We start from the raw sequence: 13,869 nt of genomic DNA on the forward strand, positions 1-13,869 counted from the left end.
AGGAAGCTAGAAAGAATTGCCCTTCCTCAGATATACTCTGGGATATGCTATGAATGAGATTCTGAACTGTTCTCTGATTCATGGGCCTTGCTAGGCTAGGTTCCTAGATCAGGCTTCTATGGCTGGAGTCTTGTGAAAATATCAAGGGCAGAGGAGAAACTATGGTTCTCGTATTTGTTTCCTTAGTGTTTAGCAGAGTGTTTATCCATAATCAATTTTTATATGAATTCATTCAATGTTTGAATATTGAAGAAAATTCAGACTGAGACTAATCTTACTTCATTTTTAATTCACTTCATACACAATGATTAGTCCATACTGTGATGATTTGACTCAAGAGAAGGAAATAAATAATGCGATTTCTGATCCTGTTTCCTATTCCACTCTTACATGTATCTCTTTATTTACGAATTGGGGAGCAGTAAGCAAAATGTCCATATAAACAGAGTAACCTTTTCTAAAATGTTCTTTGAAAGGGGAAATTGGTTAAATGCATAGGTTTCCAACAAGGAAGAAAAAAATTAAATGAAAGAATATGAACTGTTAACAAAAGGAGAAATAAAAAAATATTTTCAATGCAATTAGTGAACTAAGACATTTTTATATAAAAAAAAAGCCATAGTATAAATTATCAGCCTTTGAGTTGGCTATTAATCAACTTAATGATAAAAGAGAAGAGATGCTGGAGATAAATTCTTAGTTTCTATCTCTTAGAGTTTGCTCCTCTGGTTCTCTAGAGCTACAAAGAACATACAGATGGACTACAAGACCAACTGTAGTAAAAGCGATTCTGTAACCACAAATGCACTAAATCAGTGTCTCTCAAAATTGTCTACTGAAATAACAATAATGGTAGAGAAGTAGAGAATGAGAGTTTAAGGAATAATGCAAAGGTGGCACACAAAATTTCTTGAAAATCTTTTTTCTCTTAAAACTCATGTGAGTTTTGTATTTTATTCCATAATACATTTGTGTTTGCTCAAATATAAAATTCACACCAATAAGCAAAAGTGATACATCAGAAAGATGTACAAGGTTTATCATGCAGCTTCATTCACACCACTACCCTACTGCCATATACTTGGGCATGAATAAGACACAAGAGATCCGTACCTTTCATTATCCAACTTTACACACAGATGACACATGGCTAAAGAAAACCAAACCTTTATCTAAAGTTCACTATGAGTAGGAATGATATTAAAAATATTTAATGACCGGTATGAGTGGTAACTGGTCAATTAGAATATGTCACTGATCTAGCAGAACAGACGCGGGCCACTGCAACTGACTTGTGGGTACCAGATGATTATTAGCTGTGACCATTTCTATGGTCACTCTAAAACAGTTTTTAGAGAATATCTCTTAATTGGTCTCTATGATTTGGGTTCTTCATGTGTATCTTATTATGAGAAAGTTCATTAAAACTTATAACTGTTTCAGCATTGTTGTCAGGCTACTCTTTGTTCCACTTCTACATTTATTCAAAAAAGCTGTTGCTTTCAATGAGATTAATGTTCTTTCAGGCCCACACGTGCTCCCATTCATCCTCTAACTTTGAATGGTTTGTTAAGAAAATTCACTTTCCACCTTAACATTAAGTCTTCCAATCCATGAGCATGGTACATCTTTCCATTGATTGATATATTCTTTAATCTCTTTTAACAACGTTTTGTAGTTTCAGAGTATGAGTGTTGTACTTCTTTTGTTAAATTTATTCCTAAGTATTTTATTCTTTTTGATGCTATTGTAAATAACGTTTTTTTTTTAAACTTCATTTTTTTGTTTGTTCATCACTGCTGTATAGAAATACATCTGATTTTAGTTTATTGGTCTTATAGCTTTTTAAAAATTATTTTATTATGTTACATTAGTCACCATACAATACATCATTAGTTTTTGATGTAGTGGTCCATGATTCATTGTTTGCATCTAGTGCAGTAGGAAGGGAAAAGTGAAGGGGGGGAAATTGGAGGGGGAGACAAACCATGAGAACTATGGACTCTGAGAAACAAACTGAGGGTTTTAGAGGGGAGGGGGGTGGGGGGATGTGTTAGCCCGGTGATGGGTATTAAGGAGGGCATGTACTGCATGGAGCACTGGGTGTTATATGCAAACAATGAATCATGGAACACTACATCAAAAACTAATATTGTAATGTATGGTGACTAACATAACATAATAAAATTTAAAAAAATAAAATAAAACATGGCAGTTTATTTCCTACAGAGCAAGGAACCAGAGAGAATGCCCAAAATGGAAGCCACAGTATTTTTAGAATGTAATCTTGAGAGTGATATCCCATTACTTCTGCCTATACAAGGTAAGGAAATTACACAAAGGCATAAATACCAAAAAGCAGGGATCATCGGATGCCATCTTAAAGGCTGCCTAACACAAATAATAAGTGGGATGTTTTTAAGGTCACTGCCACAAGACAGGATTCTTTAGGGCCTAATAAGAGTAATTCATGGCTTTCCTCCGTGAGCCATTCAGCAGAGAAAAATAGGTATATTCTCTGTGGCAACATTCTTGATACTTCCCTGAGGGATACTGTATAGCCCACACTCACAAGGGTAATTGAGAAAAGGTTGGAACCACAGTCTAGACTGCCAATTAGCTTGAGTTGTGCCTCCTTAGAACTCCTAATAGAGCTGGAAAACTAACAGTATCACTCTGCCTCTATATGAAGGAAATGACCCAGCCTTCAGACCCCACCTGAAGATAATCCTCCCCTCCACTTCCCTACCTCAAGAGAATAAGATCAGATATACCAGTTGAAATTTCCTTGAGCCATAGAGAATTTTATTCTAGATGGTAGAGGCAATCAACTACAAGTTGCACAAGACCATGTGAGGATAAGAAGACCTAAAAAGACTTGAAAAACCATCAATTTTAATACCAGATGCATACTGGAATCACCTGGGATTTTTTTTTTTTTTTTAGAAAATGAGGCCTAGGCCCCAGACCAATTGCATCAGTATATCTGGGAAGGGGCACAGGCAATGATATTTTTAAAGCTCCCCGGGATATTCTAAGGTACCTATGCATTTGAGAACCAATTAGCTAAATGGGGGTTGGGGGTGGGAATGGGAAAGGAAATCCCTTTAGGAACTATACCTGGTTCTTTATCTTTGTTTCTTCCTTAAACACTCTGAAAAGCCTTATGTTGCTTCCCATCTTAATTCCATATTTTCCAAAATGATTTCAAAGTCTACAGTGCTTCTTGGATCCCTGGTTTTCCTAGATGCCTCTATGTTTTTGCTATTCATAGTTGAGGGTAAAAGGAAATGCAAACACTAGAAAGAGAGCTACAATTGTTTTTGCATTCAGACAATTATGGGGTATAAATTGTGCAAAGGGTGCCCCCACATACACCATAGTCCTTTCTCAAACAGCAGCCACAGTGATTCTGTTAAGTTATATTTCAGATCATGCAATTCCTCTGTTCAAAGCTGCCATTGTTTCCCATATTACTCAGGATAGAAATCAAGTTTTTAGAGTGGCCTATGGAGTGGTAATGGAAAAGGTGAGTGATTAAAAACTTAGATGTTAAATTAGGTATGGGAAAGACAATAGGGAAAAATAATAACAATCCAGAATTATGCACTCAGATTCCTTGGCAGATATCATTGAATTCTCAGTCCATTTTAAAGAAACTCGACCTGTACACTGTAGGCAATATTTAGTGGGCATGATAATTATTAGAATCATACTCAGAGTTCATAGCCCCACATAAAATCTGATAAATGAACACACATTGTTATGTCTGAAGTAAAAAAAAATATTGAAGGCATGCATATATCAATTTAACAAAAATTTTCTATTAATCAACCAATTTATGGATCTGACAGGCTAGATAGATGAGAAGACCTCTATTTCACTCTTCCTTATTTAATTGATCTATTGTTGGTTATTTTGGTTGTTTCAAAATTTTCACTAACATAAATATGAATTTCTTGGTATATATTTTATATTTCTGATTATTTTCTTCTTTTAAAGACTTTACTTGAGAGAAATGGAGTGAGAGAGAGAGAGAGCAAGCATGAGCAGGGGTGGAGGAGGAGTGGAGCAAGAGGGACAAGCAGACTCCCCGCTGAGCAGAGAGCCTGATGTGGGACTCAATCCCAGGACTCTAGGACCATGACCTGAGCAGAAGGCAGACACCTAAATGACTGAGCCACCCATGCACCCCTGATTATTTTCTTAAGATGATTACAGGAAATAAAATTATTAGACCAGAAAAAAAATCCTGTAAAAACACAAATTGAAAAACTGATTTTCAGAAAGCTTTTTCCAAATATATACTACAACCAACAGTGTACTGAAGTAGATAAACATTCTCTAATATTTACACTCAAAATTTAGTCAGCTTTTATTCTTGCTTCTACTTCACCAAAATCCAGGCAGCTTCTTCTTTTTCAACATCTTTAGATGTATCTCTTTCTTGGTCCTTCTACAACCTTATGACCTCATGTCTAGAGTTTAGCAATAGTTCCTTAATCATTCTCCTGTCTCAAGTTCTTCCCCATCTCAGATGCTATTTAATTCCTAATCTTCCTAAAACACTACTTTGACTATGTCAGTTGCAAGCTGAAGAATCCATGTTGGTTCTTTATTGCCTATTGGATTTAAATTCTTTAAAATATCATTCAAAGCTGTTAAACAATTGGCTCCACCTTACCTGTCCCATCTTCTCACTGCTCAACACAAACTTTATAGTTTCCTTAGTACACTGTGTTTGTCCCATTGTCTGCCTCTCCTCACCAACCCAGAAGTTTTATAAGGAAAGGGATCTTACCTGTTTTGTTCACTTAATGTATCCCAAGCACCTTTGAAAGTCTCTGGCATAGAGTAAGCACTCAGTAAATTGTCACTAAATAAATGGTTAAACCAATTCCAATTCAGTGACAGAATAATGAGCATACCTCACTACAAAGCATGATTCCAATATTTAAGCAAGATACAAATGTAATTGTTACAAATGCATAGAAACATACCACCTTGTTTTGTTCAAACCGGTGACTAAATCTCTCAGAAGAATTCAAATCCTTGTTATTTACTTCACCTTAGCATGGCTTTTTCTTGTCACTCAATAAAGAATGTTAATGCATTTCATAATACAATGAGAACCCACTTTTTTTTTCATGCTATCCAGCACCTCTGACCACAACCACCAATCAACAAACCAAATATCTGCCAGTCACCTTGTGGCAGATCATGGAAGATTATCTTAAAAGCTAAATTAGTAATTAGAAAGTTGCTTAGTAAACATGGCATCAAAGCAAAGGGAGGTAAGATGGTTTTGAAAGATATATTATCCAAATTATTATAAAGATGTAATTGACAATGGTCAAATCTGGATAGTTCTGCAGTCAAATGCTCTACCCCTGAGCTATACCCCCTGCAAATCTGGATAGTTCTGTAAAAACACTGCAGGTTTCTGATTCTTCAGGCTACACCTATTTTGTGCCACATGTTATTTATCCCACTTTTGTTCATATAGTCTTTCTCCACATAGTATAAAATACAACCAATGACAATACGATAATAGAACTTATTAAATTACTACCACATTGAGAGTTTTTTTTTTTTTTTTTAAAGATTTTATTTATTTGACAGAGAGAGACGCAGCGAGAGAGGGAACACAAGCAGGGGGAGCGGGAGAGGGAGAAGCAGGCTTCCCATGGAGCAGGGAGCCCGATGTGGGACTCGATCCCAGGACCGTGGGATCATGACCTGAGCCGAAGGCAGACGCTTAACGACTGAGCCACCCAGGCGCCCCACATTGAGAGTTTCTATCTCTGGCCATCTTAGTGTTTTGGGGTTTCCTCTCTCTTTAGCCATGCAAATTCCTTGGTTTTCTTTCAGTATTGTATAATGAAAGCACAATGTCAAGATTTTACTGGCTTAATTCTCAGAAAGCTACTTTATTTTCAAGTTTTAAGGGTTCTTTTTTTATTGTCCCTAAGCACTGCTGACCGTGAAGAGGTAGCAAATTGACAGACGTACAAATTAAAATTCAAGTAACTATTGGGCTATTGTTCATTGGGCTATTACTATTTCTGGATCATGTATCGTTTGCTAAATATCAACTAGTACTTGTGTATGGAGTAACTAGTTACTAGTACACTATGTTTCCTTTCTATTTCTTATCGCCCCCAGCACTAAGTATAATGATATACACATAAGTACTTAAAAGTTACATGTTAATTGAATATAAGGATTTTTTACTGCATGTAGTTTAAACTACAGTTTATAAAAAACAATGAAGTACTTTAACTTTTTAACTTTCAAGTTCAGATAAAGAGAAAAATTGGGTTTAAAAACTAGGAGAGAGGTATCAAAATAGTTTTTTAAATGATCTTCATCTGAGTTTAAAAGGTTATATGGTGTTGTACCACAATAAGAGAAATGAACATTAAAACTTTAGTCTTGTAAATAATCTAACAATACACTGGTTAAGGGGAGCTGGCTTGTAAATCCTGAGTCATTCCAGATACTGAAATTCTATAACTGCTTACATTCCAGTCCTAAAAAGGGAGATATGCCATTTGGTTTGGAAGGCAAATTTTAACTATCTGCTGTCTATTTCATTAAAAACAAAAACAGAACATTTTTTTCAGTTTAAAACTTTGGAGAAAAGTTAAGCCCACATGACAATAAACATCTCAAATGTCAAGGAGAAATTATGGTTTAAATATGTTTTGGATTAGAAGAAGCAATTCTGAGACAGCATTATACATGGAGCATAGGTTATTTTATTTCTTGCAAGTCATATATATGCACACATGCATATATACATACACTCATGTTTTACCCCAGTTCCGCTCTTGACCTGCCTTAGCATTCCTCTAGGACACAGATTAATATATATATACACACAAGACACACACACAAGATACACACACATACACACACATTCACATGCACACAAATATGGACAGGGAGGAGTTCTAAAATAATAAATGTAAGCCACCAGTCTCTATTGCTAATTCCACCTCAACAGTCAACAACCACTTGGGAAGATTATTCAGCATCTAAGAATAGAAGTAAAAGTGTAATAAAAAGTTAGAGAAGGGGAATATAGAAATAATCTAATCTAATTACATCAGTTTTTTTCAGGTGGAAACATAAGGCCCAGAAAGGTTATATAACATGATCAAGGAATTCAAGTTTTTAATGTGCAAGTTAAATACGCCAGTCCTGAAGAAACATTAGTAACTGCAGAAAAGTTTCCAAATCAAGACATACTTATGGCCTAGTAAATAAATTATCTGAGTCTTATGTTTAGGGGATTCTCCATAGTGATTACTGAGTCCAGCTTGGGGATAAGCAACACAGAAACTGTAAAACTACAAGCAAGATATGGTAGCTCTCAAATGCCATGGAGCAAGCACCTTCACAGTGATTTCCTGTAGGGCAGTAGCCCGCAAGCTTTTTGGTCTCAGGGCTCTTTTATACTCTTAAGAATAACTGAAGACACCAAAGGACTTTTGTTTATATGGATTTTGTATCTATTAGTATTTCCTATAATAGAAAATAAAACAGAAATCTTGAACATTAGTTCATTAAAAATAATAGTAATAAGCTCATTTCATGTTAAATAGCATCTTTTTGGAAAACTAAATATTTTCTTTTTTTAAGTTTTTATTTAAATTCCAGTTAGTTAATGTAGTATTAGTGTCAGGTACACAATAGAGTGATTCATCGCTTCAATATATCAGCGGGTGCTGATCACAAGTGCCCTCCTTAATCCCCATCCTATTTCACCCATCCCTCCACCCACCTCTCCTCTGGTAACCATCAGTTTGTTCTCTATACTTAAGAGTCTGTCTCTTGGTTTGCTTCTCTCCTTACCCCCCCACCTTTGCTTGCTTGTCTTGTTTCTTAAATTCCACATATGAGTGAAATTATATGGTATTTGTCTTTCTCTAACTGACTTTTCACTTAGCATTATATCTCTAGCTCCATCCATGTCATTGCAAACAGCAAAATTTCATTCTTTTTTTATAGCTTAGTAATATTCCATTGTGTATGTATGTGCATATACCACATCTTGTTTTTTTCTTAGAAAAAGATAACTATTTTCAAGAAAAGTTTTGAGAAGAGTAACATTGTTTCACATTTTAAAAATCTCTTTAACATCTGCCTTAGTAGAAGACAGCATGATTCCAATATTTACTTCTGAATTTGTTCTGTTGTGATACATTTTTTAAGATTATATTTGCATATTGATGTATATGAAGAAAAGCTGGTATCACACATATAGTTGGAAAAAATGAGTATTTGAATCGCCTTGTCATATAATTGCGAATATTCTTTGATACTACACCAAAACTTGACAAGTTGTAACTTCTTAATGGTAGGTTGCAATGTGGAATCTAAAACCACATTTTTAAAATCCATGTATTATTTTTAAAAATACAATGTACTGATCATTTGAAAAATACTGGTTCAGTGAATTATGCAGATCTTCTAAATGTTGACATGATTCTTCATATGATATCAAAAAATCACATTTGTTAATATCACCACTGACTTATTAGGCAGTCTTTAAGTATTGAAAAACTGTCAAGATCATGGTGATAGAAGCAGTTTCTCCAAAATTTTCTTTGATACTCAAATTTTATTATTGCCCACAGTATTATTAACTAAATCACTATGTTGTACATTACAATCCCATGAGGTATTCATTTTATAACTGGAAATTTATAACTTTAGCCAAGACTTTTAATACTTTGCTTATATTCTCCTGGATCAGATTAATTCTAATGCAGTTCTATAGGCTGGTGACCCCAGAGGGCGGAAATAGCCTGGATCTCTGAAATACTATGTGGAGGAGAGGTACTCATTGACCACTAACTAATATAAAAACTCAACAAGATACCTTTAAAGGTAGGCTAGGGCCCTAGAAAAATATAAAAGAGCTTCAAAGTTCAAATAAACACATAGATTTCCTAATAGTCACAATCTAAGTAGAAATTTACAGAAAAAAACTACTTTGTAAAAAACAAACAAACCAACAAAAAACAACCCCAAACCCTCTTTAAGCATTTCTTGACTTTTTGAAATGGTACAACCACCCTTTTAGTTCCCCTGCCAAAAACATTGGTGCATAGCAGACCTGTGCTTTCCCAGTGGAGGCTCAGTTACTTTTAGAGGATTAGAAATTCCAACCCTTTGCTCTCATTGTACTTCTGGACTACTTTGGCCCCAGAATGTGGGTTTCCAATTCCCCAAACCACTGCTATTTCTAGAGGAATCCATATACAAAATTTGGAAATAAGTGAATTTTCCCCCTACTCTGCTTTTTCTGACCCTTCTACTAACATCTCTCCCTCTTTCCTTCTCATGTATTAAAATTTGATCCCAGGAAAGGATCTAAAAACTCATTCACATTAGTCATGAATGAAGGATTAAGGCTATGGCCCACTCTTTATAAGTTACAACTCTTATCCTATGATGACAATTTTAAGCCTTAATGTACTTACAAGCTTGTAAAATTAAGTGACTAAGAGGAAGCATGTGAGTAGGCTATGAGTTCAGACTCTAAGGCCAGAATTTTCTGGGTATGAATTCATATTCCACTACTTATCAGGTATGTGACCTTGGGTAAGTTATTACTTAACTTCTTATGCTTCAGTTTTCTTACTTTATAAGGGATAATAAAAGTGAACTGCCACATAAGAATATTACTAATAAGGCTCTAAAAAGTTAACACATGTTATGAAGTACATACTTCAAATTAAAGACTTATACAAGTTTAAGTTAAATTATTAAATTTTAATTGAGAAGTATATGAAAGGAAACACTCATTAAACCCCTAATCTGCCCTCCCAGACTTAGAAGATCTCATCCAGAAACAGAAAAATCCAGTCATGGTTTAGAATCAAATATAAAAAGTATTTTTCAAATATTTAGGGGTAAATAAAATATATGATACATTTTATCAAGATTTCCTATTATTAAAATCAAGTGTTTTTGAATCAAATACAACATCTATGTTTATTTCAAATGAAAATGATCATTAGAAATACAGTATAAAAGCTCTTTCAAGCATTATAATTTGCCAACTAGAATCTTCATATTAGATTGCAATAAATGGATACTGAAATAATAACTTCTGAAAAACCAAGGATTATCATGGAGCAACATATAAATAAGGGATGTTCGGAATAAACATTATTGAAATAAAAGCTCAATAAACAGTATTTCCTAGGAGAAGAGAAAAAACTTTCTTGACTGTCTTTAGAGTAATTTGACTATGTTTTCTTGATGGTCAAAATATTGGTCAAAAAAATTGGCTAATACCTATTGATTATTTTAAATTATTGAATGTTGATTATTGTTAAATTTTGAGATGTAAAATGGTTTCATGTATTTTGTTTATGTAAAGAACATAAAAACAATATTACATATTATAGACAGAATGGATGCCCACAAATTTCAGTATAGTCATTACCTTTGGAGAGGGGAGACAGATTTACAAATGGTACCAAAAAAACCTGTAAATAAAAGGCTTGTAAGGCAAATATGGAAAAATACAAATATTTGTTATATGTGGGAAATGTTCTTTACTGTTCTGCATGCTTGCATAAAAAATAATAATAAAAATACATCTACAAGGAGACTTTTACATAGGTGGTGGGATAAACACAGCTACTTAAGTCTATGTCCCAGCCCTCAGTTAAATAACTATGAAACATAAATAGGAAAATCTGCATCAGCACCAGAACACGGTTTTATAAACTGGTATTATATCTAAAGCCTATGAAATAAAACCAAATTTGTAAAAGTCTTTGATAATTCTTTATCACATGAAGGGAAAGTACACAGGAGGAGGTCTTGAGAGATCCACATCCCCACTGGCAGAAGCTTAAGATGTTTACCAAAGAAAACATTCAGATGACTTACAAACACATGAAAAGATGCTCAACATCATTTATCATCAGGGAAATAAAAGTCCAAACCATGATGAGATACCACCTCACATCTGTCGGAATGGCTAAAATTAACAACACAAAAAACAACAGGTGTTGGTGAGGATGAGGATACTGTTAGTGGGAATGCAAACTGGTGCAGCCACTCTGGAGAACCTCAAAAGGTTAAATACAGAACTACCCTATGATCCAGCAGTTACATTACTAGGTATTTATCCAAAGAATACAAAAATATAAATTTGAAGGTGTGAAGGGGTACATGCACCCTGATGTTTATAGCAGCATTATCAACAATAGCCAAACTATGGAGAGAGCCCAAATGTCTGTCAACTGATGAATGGATAAAGAAGATGTGGAATATATATATGGCCTATATATATATGTGTGTGTGTATATATTCCATTATATATATATGTGTGTGTATATATATATATGGCCTATATATATATATATGTGTGTGTATATATTCCATTATATATATATATATATATATATATACATATATATATATATATAATGGAATATTACTCAGCCATCAAAAAGAAGGAAATCTTGCCATTTGCAACGATGTGGATGAAGGTAGAGTGTATTATGCTAAGTAAAATAAGTCAGTTAGAGAAAGACAAATACCATATGATCTCACTTATATGTAGAATTTAAGAAAGAAAATGGATTACATATGGGAAGGGGGAAAAAGAAAGGAGAGAGGAGAACAAACCATAAGAGACTCTTAATGATAGAGAACAATCTGAAGATTGATGGAGAGAGGTGGGTGGGGGATGGCTAGATGGGTGATAGGTATTAAAGAGGGCACTTGTTGTGATGAGCACTGGGTGTTTTATGTAAATAATGAATCACTGAATTCTAGTCCAGAAATCAATATTGCTCTATATGTTAACTAAAATTTAAATAAATTTAAAAATGGGGAAATAAAGAAAAGCACAAGTTGCACTGAAATGAGACGTTCAGTTGGGAAACCAATGGGAAGCTTTACTTAATATTTCTACTTTATGTTTGAATTCCACCCACTTACATGCTATGATGACTAACTAGTACCATCAGCCAAAAAGTTGCAACTGCCTGAACACAAATTGCATCCACTAGAGGCTCCCTCTTATAAGGCTCAGCTCCCTCCAATTTCTACCTGCTCTTGGTCATTCTCTGGTACCTCCAAAGGGTTGTGTTTTTAAAAAATATTTTCAAGAATTTATAACTTTTATAACAAATGTTGGAGAGGTTGTGGAGAAAGGGAAACCCTCTTACACTGTTGGTGGGAATGCAAGTTGGTACAGCCACTTTGGAAAACAGTGTGGAGGTGCCTCAAAAAATTAGAAATAGAGCTACCTAGAGGGGGCGGAGCAAGATGGCGGAGGAATAGGAGACCTGGATTTCGTCTCCTCTCAGGAATTCAGCTGGATAGGGATCAAACCATTCTGAACACCTACAAACTCAACAGGAGATCGAAGAAAAGAAGAGCAACAACTCTCTCATCAGAAAAGCGACCACTTTCTGGAAGGTAGGACGTGCAGAGAAGTGAATCCGAGGCGATATTCGGGAGGATAGACGGCGGGGGAGGGGCCTCCGGCGGCCGCTTCTGGCAAGTGATAGAACCACGGAGCACAAAATCGGGACTTTTAAAAGTCTGCACCGCTGAGGGACGTCACTCTGGTGGCTAAGCGGGGGATGGAACGCTCCGGGACAGTGTGGTCTCAGGACCCACGGGTCACAGAAAGACCGGGGGTGCCTGAGTGTGGCGGAGCTCCCAGGTATTGGATCAGGGAAGCCGGCTGCAGAGGCGGAGCCCAGGCGTGGGCTCTCAGCTCGGGGTTGCCATAAACCGTGATCCGCGGCACAGTTGGGCCCCTGCTCCTCCAGCAGGGACCCAACAAGCGGCAGATCCGGGGAGACTCACCTTCTTCCCCCGGGAGGAGCCGCACAGGAGTGCGCCACAGGGATCTGCTGGGTTTGGAGACTCCACACGGGGTCGGGTGCCAGAGATAGAAACGCGCGGTCACAGGCCGGGTGAGCACGGAGTGCGGCTGGAGACCGGGGAGACGGGAGTGACTGACTGCTTTTCTCTGGGGGCTCACTGAGGAGCGGGACCCCGAGTTCTCGGCTCCTCCGCGGCGGAGATTGGGAGGCCGCCATTTTCACTCTCCGCCTCCAAAGCTGTACGGAAAGCTCGCAGGGAACAAAAGCCCCGGAGAGCAAACCCGAGCAGATTACTTAGCTGGGAGGGGGCAAGGGCGGGGCAATTCTGCCTCCAGCAAAGACATTTGGAAACCACGGCAACAGGCCCCTCCCCAGAAGATCAGCGAGAACAGCCAGCCAAGACCAAGTTTACCCACCAATGAGAACGGCAGAACTCCAGCTCTAGGGGACTACTGCACATAGAATTCATGGCTTTTTTACCATGATTCTGTAGTCTTTCAAAGTTAATTTTTTTTTTAACTGTCTTTTTTTCTTTTTTTTTCTTTTTGAATTTTTCTTTTTCCCTTTTTCAACCAACATCTTATCAATCCCTTTTTTAAAAAAAAAAACATTTTTATTTTTCATTTTTAGAGTCATATTCTATCCCTTCATAGTAGTTACCCGTATTTTTGGCTTATATATATAAGTTGTTCTCTCTTTAAAATTTTGAGATAGTTTCTTCTAACAGATTAAAATATACCCTAAATCTCTAGTATATGGTGTTTTCTATTCCCCTGCCTGATCACATCCTCTCCCTTTTTTTTTTCTTTTTTTAAATCCTCTTCTTTCTTTTTTTCAAACAACTTCTTATCAATTCCTTTTATAAAATTTTTTATAATTTCCATCTTTACAGTCATATTCCATCCCTTCATCATATCAACCCTTATTTTTGTACATATATAAGTTTTTCTTTCTTTAAAATTTTGGGAGGCACTTTCTTCTAAAAGACCAAAAT

The 13,869-nt window shown here is 36.0% G+C and overlaps 1 protein-coding gene across 1 annotated transcript in view; it reads right to left on the bottom strand.

The window, feature by feature from the left end:
• FAM227B (family with sequence similarity 227 member B) overlaps positions 1 to 13,869 on the bottom strand; it is a 207,468-nt gene that overhangs the window by 128,561 nt on the left and 65,038 nt on the right. The window lies entirely within an intron of this gene.

This window comes from Neomonachus schauinslandi, chromosome 9 (assembly GCF_002201575.2).
Source record: "Neomonachus schauinslandi chromosome 9, ASM220157v2, whole genome shotgun sequence".
Taxonomy (NCBI): Eukaryota; Metazoa; Chordata; class Mammalia; order Carnivora; family Phocidae; genus Neomonachus; species Neomonachus schauinslandi.